Here is an 8,148-nt window from a genome sequence, read left to right as displayed (position 1 = left end):
ATCTATCTATCTATCATCTACCTAATTTTTGTGTGTGCACTTTTATTGTTTTGGCATTTTTGTCCAATTTGTTTTTGTGTCTGTTTATTTCAATTTTTTTTTAACAGAGAGAAAGATCATGAAATTTGGTGTCTTGTGTAGTCAAGAGAATCTCTTTTAAGTTGGGTAAGAGTAAAGAATAAGGTTGTATTGTATAAAAATGTTGAATACAAAGTAAAACCAGCAAATATTGATATAAAAGAAATCAAGAACTCTAGAAAACATAGACTACTTTCTAAAACTAGAATATTTGAGAATTTATAAAATTTTGATAAAGCTTTCTTACAATAAGTTATCATACTCAAAATACAATTGAAAGAGTATCAATGATTCATTAACTAAGGATAATTTTGGGAAATGACAATCCAAAACATGGGAGTGGATTTAGTTCTTCAAGAAAAGCACAGCTAAGAGAGATAGTGAGTACATTTGCCCCAGGAAAAATGCTAAGCAAAGCACTATGAATTGGCCACTATGATTTAACTTTATATTCTAATACTTCAGAAAATTGAGACTTACCTAAGTTGAACCATGGAGGTGTCAAATTTAATGATGTCAACTTCAAGACTTTGGCATTTGAAATTCATTGAATATTCATTGAATATTCACTCTTTGAATAAAAAGTTTTACTGTGGTAACCCATGAGCAGCATTTCATGAGTTCTAAAGCCATTTGTTGTTCCTACTGGATGGCCCTTGGCTTGGCATTTTGATTTTTGCTTCCTGTGTGTAGTAATTCACAAATAGACACACACACACACACACACACACACACACACACACAGAAGGCAGAGTCCAATAACTTCATGCACACAAACATACATGCATGCATACATATACACATACATCCAGTATGGACAGTGATAATATTCTTGCTATTCCATTTTACTCTTTGGAAGAGTCTCTTGGTTCCAGTGTTTGTCATATGGTTAAAAATTGCTGCTGAACATTGTTCAAATGCTTTCTCCATAGTATCTCTCAGTGAATGTAATTATATCTGAGTCATATGATCTGTATATTCATACTCCTGATTGACTTGACTTGATCCCCTTCTATTCCTCAGTCAAGTTGAAAAGAACATCTTCTTCTTCTGTTTTCCAGAAATATTTTAAAGATTTATTTATTTTACTAAAAAAAAAAGAAAAAAAAAGAAAATAAAAGAAAAAAGATTTACACTGTCTCCCAGGGACAGTCATGACTGAATCATGAAACATTAATGTTGGTCCTGATCATCTAAAACTACAAAGAAACAAACAGTGGTTGGTGTATACCCACGCATAGATGCCAGTTACTGACCAACTTTATGTAAACCTACACATTTATGTTCTATTATCTTTCAGAAGACACAAGTTATGGTAAAGTGAGATGTCTAGTAAAATCTGGCAGCACTTGGGATGTCCTCTAGAAATCAATGCAATGTATTCATGTTCAGTGGAGTGTTTAAAGGAACAGAGGGTTATTTGAAGTAGACTTTTAATACTCATTAGTTACTGTCTTGTCTACATTGTGGAACCCTTAGCAACAACTATTAATTATATGAATATTTGTCAAAATCTCAGTCCCTAAAGAAGTTAACACAATCATTATTATTCAAGTAAATTTATTGACTGTCAAATAAAAACTGATCAAGCTAAAATGATGTTTCAAAGAGCAGTCAGAAATACGACTCTTGAATTCCTTCATAGCTGATGCTATGTGTAAAACCAAAGTGCCTCATTGGTCATTACAAAGAAATAGAGTTTCTGAGTTATAAAGCCCTTCAACTGGTCAAACTCATTTCTTATTGTCTGAATTTTGTGCTCAAAGATACCAACCTTCATAATTCTCCCAGTCACAGTAATTATATTAACAAAACTCCTAAGAAGTTAAAGTGCTTTATCAAATAGGAGACAATTAGCCAACATACTATGGCAAACTGAAAAAGAATGCAAGAAGCAAAATACTTTTTCTTTATGGTTCTTACCTTGAAGACATTTCTGAACTTCTCTACAGCACTTAAATAGTCAAATTAGAGTCAAATATTAATTGAATATCCATTAAATCATTATTTTAAATTAAACATATGTGTGAAAATTAGGCTGAGATTTGTTTCATCCAATTTTTGTCATAAATTAGCCAGATCAATAGCTTTTAATAGAATATAATTTTTTGAAATGTTTTTAGTCTATGATTATTTATCATTTTCTTGAATATTCAATGGGATGTACAAATATGTGTCATGTACATATGTATGCTTGAAGAATGTACGTATGATATCACATATTTAGTCTTTGAAAGATGTCAACTTTATATCTTTAAGCAGAGAAAATGTTTAAGGATATGAAGGCTATTTTATGAGTTTTGTACTAGACCTTCTCTTCTTTCTTCAATGTTGCTTTCTCTCTCCATTCCTCACAAAAATATATCATTCTTTTGCACTTAAGTTTTAAAGTATTGTTCCATACAAGAAATTTGAGGCAGCATAGTAGAATAATAATTTATGGTGTTTTAGTTTTCTATCCCCTTTATTTTAAAATAGTACCCAGAAAAATGAGTTTAAATATTTAAAAACATGTTTTGCATAACCTTTGCCTTTTTATCTACTTCTGCTTTCTCAAATATGAATTAACTAAAATAAATAATAATAATAATTCTTAGATATTTACTAAGATTAGAGGAAGAGAAGTTATGATTCTGGTAAAATAAAGTATCTCTGAAACATATTAAAAAAGAAAAGAGGTTGACTGTATGGTTAGTGTGATTGCGAATAACTTTTCAGGATCTAGAAACCTTGGCAGAGAAATCTCTTTGCATATCTGGGAAGGAGCCTATAGATTAGGTTAAGTATGGTGGGAAGGTCCATCCTAAATACAGACAGTAGCATTCTGTAGGTTGGTGTATCAGAGATGAACATAAGGAATAAAGCAAGCTATATATCGTTCATATCTCTACATCCTGACTAGGAACACAGTGTGGTGATCTGCCTCCTGTTCCTGCTGCCATGCTTTCTCTATAATGATGGTCTGATGCTGGAAAAAAAAATTGTGCCTTGAGTTGTCATTATCAGGTATTGTGTCATAACTTCAGGACAAGTAAGAAATATAGAAATTATATTTACTCAATGGAAGAATTAGAAAAAGAGAATGACAATTGTGGTAGACTTGTATACAGATACAGGAGTTTAGGAAACCACAATAGAATCATCCCATAAAGATATCAGAATAAAATGATAGTAAATAAAAATAAACTTTAAAAAATGATATGATGATAGTAAATAAAAATAAATTAAAAATGATATGATGAACTTGTGATTGGAAGTCAATTGCTATCATTCCAGAGGGAAGTAGAGATGTGTTTCTGAATTTCTCTACTCTTTTAGATTTTAGAAGATGGGGATTATACATATATATTTCCTTTCAGTGACTGCTTATATATTTCTGTTTGTGGTCTAATTAATATATAATGAAAATTAACAATCTGATACCAATTATAAATACATTTTTGAGAGCATTTTTGAATTGTGGAATATATATGGAATTTCAAAAAAATGATTAAAAAAGAATCTGTGATTAAAAAGTAGTCAATTTGATAGCCATATTGCAAGTTTTATTGAAGATAGCAAGGTACAATATGCCAGTACACCCACATTTTAAAATTTTAATCAGAGAGGGCTAACTCTTAAGATATTCTCTTGCATCGTTTGATAATCATTAGGTAGCACTTCAACAAGTAACATGCTTGTTACTCAGCATCCATTCCATCTCTCTCTCTCTCTCTCTCTCTATATATATATATATATATATATATATATATATATATATCATGAGTATAGTATGTTCACGATTAGAACTAATCTGGAGGATGTATGTGTCTTTAGTGTCTAGAGAAATGAATGCAAACATTCAGGTACAACTTTAATTACCTCTAAAAATATAGATATTTATGTAATGTAAAGTTATTTACATGCTTATTAATATGGTTCATAATTTAGTTCTTTTGAAAATTGTTATAGGAATAGTCAAACAAAACAGTAAGGTACAGTATGCAATTAACAACTACTTGGATATGATTCTGTAGTATAAATTTTTAGAAAATTGCATAAAACATACATATTATATTGTATATATACATATAATATATAGAGATTATCATTATATATATATATATATATATATATATATATACACACACACACACACACACACACACAGAGAGAGAGAGAGAGAGAGAGAGAGAGAGAGAGAGAGAGAGAGAGAAAGAGAATATAATTTTCTAGTGGAAAGACATAAAAATGATCAAAGGTCATGGTTTATGTTGGAAACAAGCTAGAATGCTTGAATTTTGAGGAAAATGTGTACATAATAGATAAGGAAAACTAATAGTCAAATTTAAATATGGAACTAGGACATGTAAATTATTCTTGTATATGCCATAAATGGGGCTAGGTTTTAGAGTAGCAATAAAGCATCATCGGGAAAAATACTTCCTGGTCAAGTGACTTATACTCTCTGGTGTTTATAGATACCTAACTTTCCAGCTGAGAAAGTCAATGACCTTGCTAAGAGGACATCGCAGGGAGGTAAGGACCCGTCAGGGGACAGAGATAGTCTCACTTTAAACTGTGCTAAATGAGGAGATTAATAAGTAAACTTTCGATGAGATGGTGAGAGTCATATATCTTCCCAGAATTCCACACCCAGCATAGTCCCTACAAGTCATGCCATCACAGGGTAGTTAGAAACGCATAACTATTCATTATTCTTTTAAAGTCACAGGGTAGTTAGAAACGCATAACTATTCATTATTCTTTTATTCTATTTGTATTTTGAATGTTGATTAAAATCTAAAAATTCACTACATGATACATTGGGTTTCCTTACTCTTCAGTGAAGCATACCTACCAATCTGAGAGCTGCATGCTATCATGCATATGACCTCCATGGTGGGTTAACTGAAAGGGCTTGGCTTTTTTTTTCTTCCCTTTACAATTTTCTGTCTCTGAGTGGCTTATGAGACAACTTATCCATGCTTTTCCTTTTAAATTCTAGTAGAAGTATCCTTATGTCTTTATTTAAATCCGTTCTTTATTCTTTTGCTAATTAAACTTATACTCCAGGAAGCAGACTACAATTCCTCTGGTATCATCTGGTAATTCATCTGGATATCTCAAATTTCCAGTAGCAAAATTATATGAGATACTAGGAGATTGGTTTGCAAGGAAAAGAAGGAAGATCTACTGGTATTCTGAAAGGTTCTACATATGAATTAGGCTATATTAGAAAGTCATATTCTTATGTGCTTAAAGAAATGCCAATAATATTGTTATAGACAATTTGAAACAATAGTTTTCTTCAAAGGCTATAATGTACATTGGATCATGAAAGGCCTTTTATTTGAATCAGAAGTTCTTGCTAATTATACATGTTAAATACCAAATGATTTTTTTTCAATTAAATACCTTACCTTGCATGCGTGTCCAAAGTATAGGAGACATAAGTAAAATTAGTAAATCTATCACATTTTGGAAAAATAGATGGGTACATATAAACAATAAACTAATATATCCTATGAAGAAAAGTTAGAAAATGTCCCTTTGACATTGGAGTTTGTCCTCAAAGTGACACCGGGAAATAGTTTGTGATGACATATGGCTAGAGAGCTTCTGAATTCACACAACAGTCTAACTTGCCTTTAATTCAATAAGTATCTAGTTTTATCCATCTTCTCTGCCTCTGTGGGTTTATCTCTACTTCGACACATTCTTCAGTATAGTGTCTATGTTCATTCAGTCTTTCATTTGGGCTGCTATTCTGAGAAAACAAACATGTGCACACTGTACAAATAGATAACGGGGCTTGATGTGGCAACGGCACTAAAATTGCAAAAGTGGTCAGTCAGAGGAGAATATTCAGTGAGAAACATAACACTTAACTATCAGTATCAAAGTTATTAAATTCTTGAATGTCAAATCTTCACTTCAGAAGTACTTACATATTCATTATAGAAGATGACTCTTCAAAATTCACATGCCTCTCTCTCTTATCCACTATTGTATCTTAGGCAGTATCTGTCAATTAACATTATGAAAAAAATCAATCATGGTTCTCTGTGTATTCTAACGTATGAAAATTTCCATACTAGAAACAACACTTCAAGGATATGAGTCCCTCAAAGGTGAAGGTAAAAAATAAATAAGCCAAAACCAAAACTAAAATAAAAAACATCAAAAACTCAGAATTCCTGTTAACAACACACATCTGTATAGAAAAATTGACAATATTATTCTTACAATTATCAACCTATTTATGAATGTTATTACCAAACCCAGCCTATGATACTTCTAAAGAGTCTGATTGTGCCTATGCAAGGTACTATAATGTGTCAAATTAAAGTAGAGTGAGAAGAAGAAACAATTCCTTTTTTGAAAATAGAAATATGTATGAGCACACAGGAATTTATCAAAAACTATAAATGATGAACTACTCTCAAATATGGCCACATCAAATGTTAACAGGCCCAGGCTGAGTGCCATTCTTATTTATGTTGCTCATCCCTCGTGGAAATATTATGCACTAATTAATCTATTTGTTCTTATCTACCTGTTATTTTTTTCATAATTTTGGGTAACACAGTAAATACTCAACTACCTACCCACTGGGTTTTAAGTGATGGGGAAACACACTTAAATATTTAGATCTTTAGTTAAATAGAAATAATTTCTATATGATTAAGAAGGTTAAGTTAATCTTTAATATGTACTACAAATAATTCTAGGAAGGTAATTAGATATACACATTCACACTTCATTTTTGCCACATATCCTATCATGACAAAATAAGAGATGATAGAATAGAAAGGAAATGGAAGTGAAATGGGCAGTCAGAGAAAAAACAGGTAGAGACGAGAGAGAGAGGGGGGGGGTTAATGATCACAACACTATTAAAAGCAAGGAAACACTAGTAGTACATAAATCATATATTATAGACATCTGAAAGAGGAAAGCTAGGTTAAATATTTTATAAAGTTTCAAAAAGATTTATTTAAAATAATTTCCAATAATAGAGTACCTGGTACTCTATTATTGGAAATTATTTTAAATAAATTTTATAAAAAATGTTCATGAATATTCAATATGAGATATTGTATGTGACATTAAGTACAAATAGATGGGTAATGGTTCATAATATATATGAACATTGTTGGCCTCATTTAACATTTTTGGTGTTTTTCCCTCTAATTTTGCTCAAACTAGCCAGTCTCGGTACATCTGTATCCTGACATAATTTAAACAGCTATTCCCCCAATGCCTCTAATTACACTGTCATTTAAATTAGAAGTAGCTCATTCTTTAGGCCTAGCTCTTAATTTTTAATTCCTGTGCCACAGATAGTTTAGACTAAGTTACAGTGATTCTATAAACCCAATAAAATAACTTCCATATATGCTATGGCTTAGGGAATATAGACTTTACTAACTCTGACAACTATCTGTGAGTCATACACAGAACAAGAAATCTTAATATCATAAAAGGAAAGTTTTAGAGAATCCTATAGTTATATTTTAAAAAAGACTTTATGTATATTTCAAATACTTTATATCATTGGAAGGCCAAATTCACAAGATCTGATTTACACCCATAATTGCAAAGATTAATGTTTATAAAAATGTAGAAACTGTCTTACGTTTTTAAATTATCTATGGAAGATGTTCATGATTGAAGACTAAGCTCATATATTCAAGCAAAGTAGTTGAATAAGACTAAGATGAAAAACATTAATAATTTTGCAGAATATAGTGTTTATCTTTCTATGCATGTGTCAATAAATTTTATTCCTGTAAATATAGCAGAGAAAGTGATGTAATTGTGTGAATAAAACCTATGGTTTTCTTTTTATTGTACCTTCAGTTCTGCTTCTCAGATAAGGAACATTAAAAAAGTGTGGCTTGTCCATCATTTTTCCAGCCAGCTATATAATTATCTATCATCTGCTTGCATATGATTCTATCTGGCTGCTTACATTCTACCATGTCTATGTCTTTTTATAAACATATTTAAGAATACATTATAAAAATTTATTAATATATAAATCTGACTTGGCATATACTTACCTATAGCAATAATATTTTCAGC

This window comes from Grammomys surdaster, unplaced genomic scaffold, assembly GCF_004785775.1.
Source record: "Grammomys surdaster isolate TR1022 unplaced genomic scaffold, NIH_TR_1.0 190, whole genome shotgun sequence".
Lineage (NCBI taxonomy): Eukaryota > Metazoa > Chordata > Mammalia > Rodentia > Muridae > Grammomys > Grammomys surdaster.
This window is presented reverse-complemented; position numbering follows the sequence as displayed.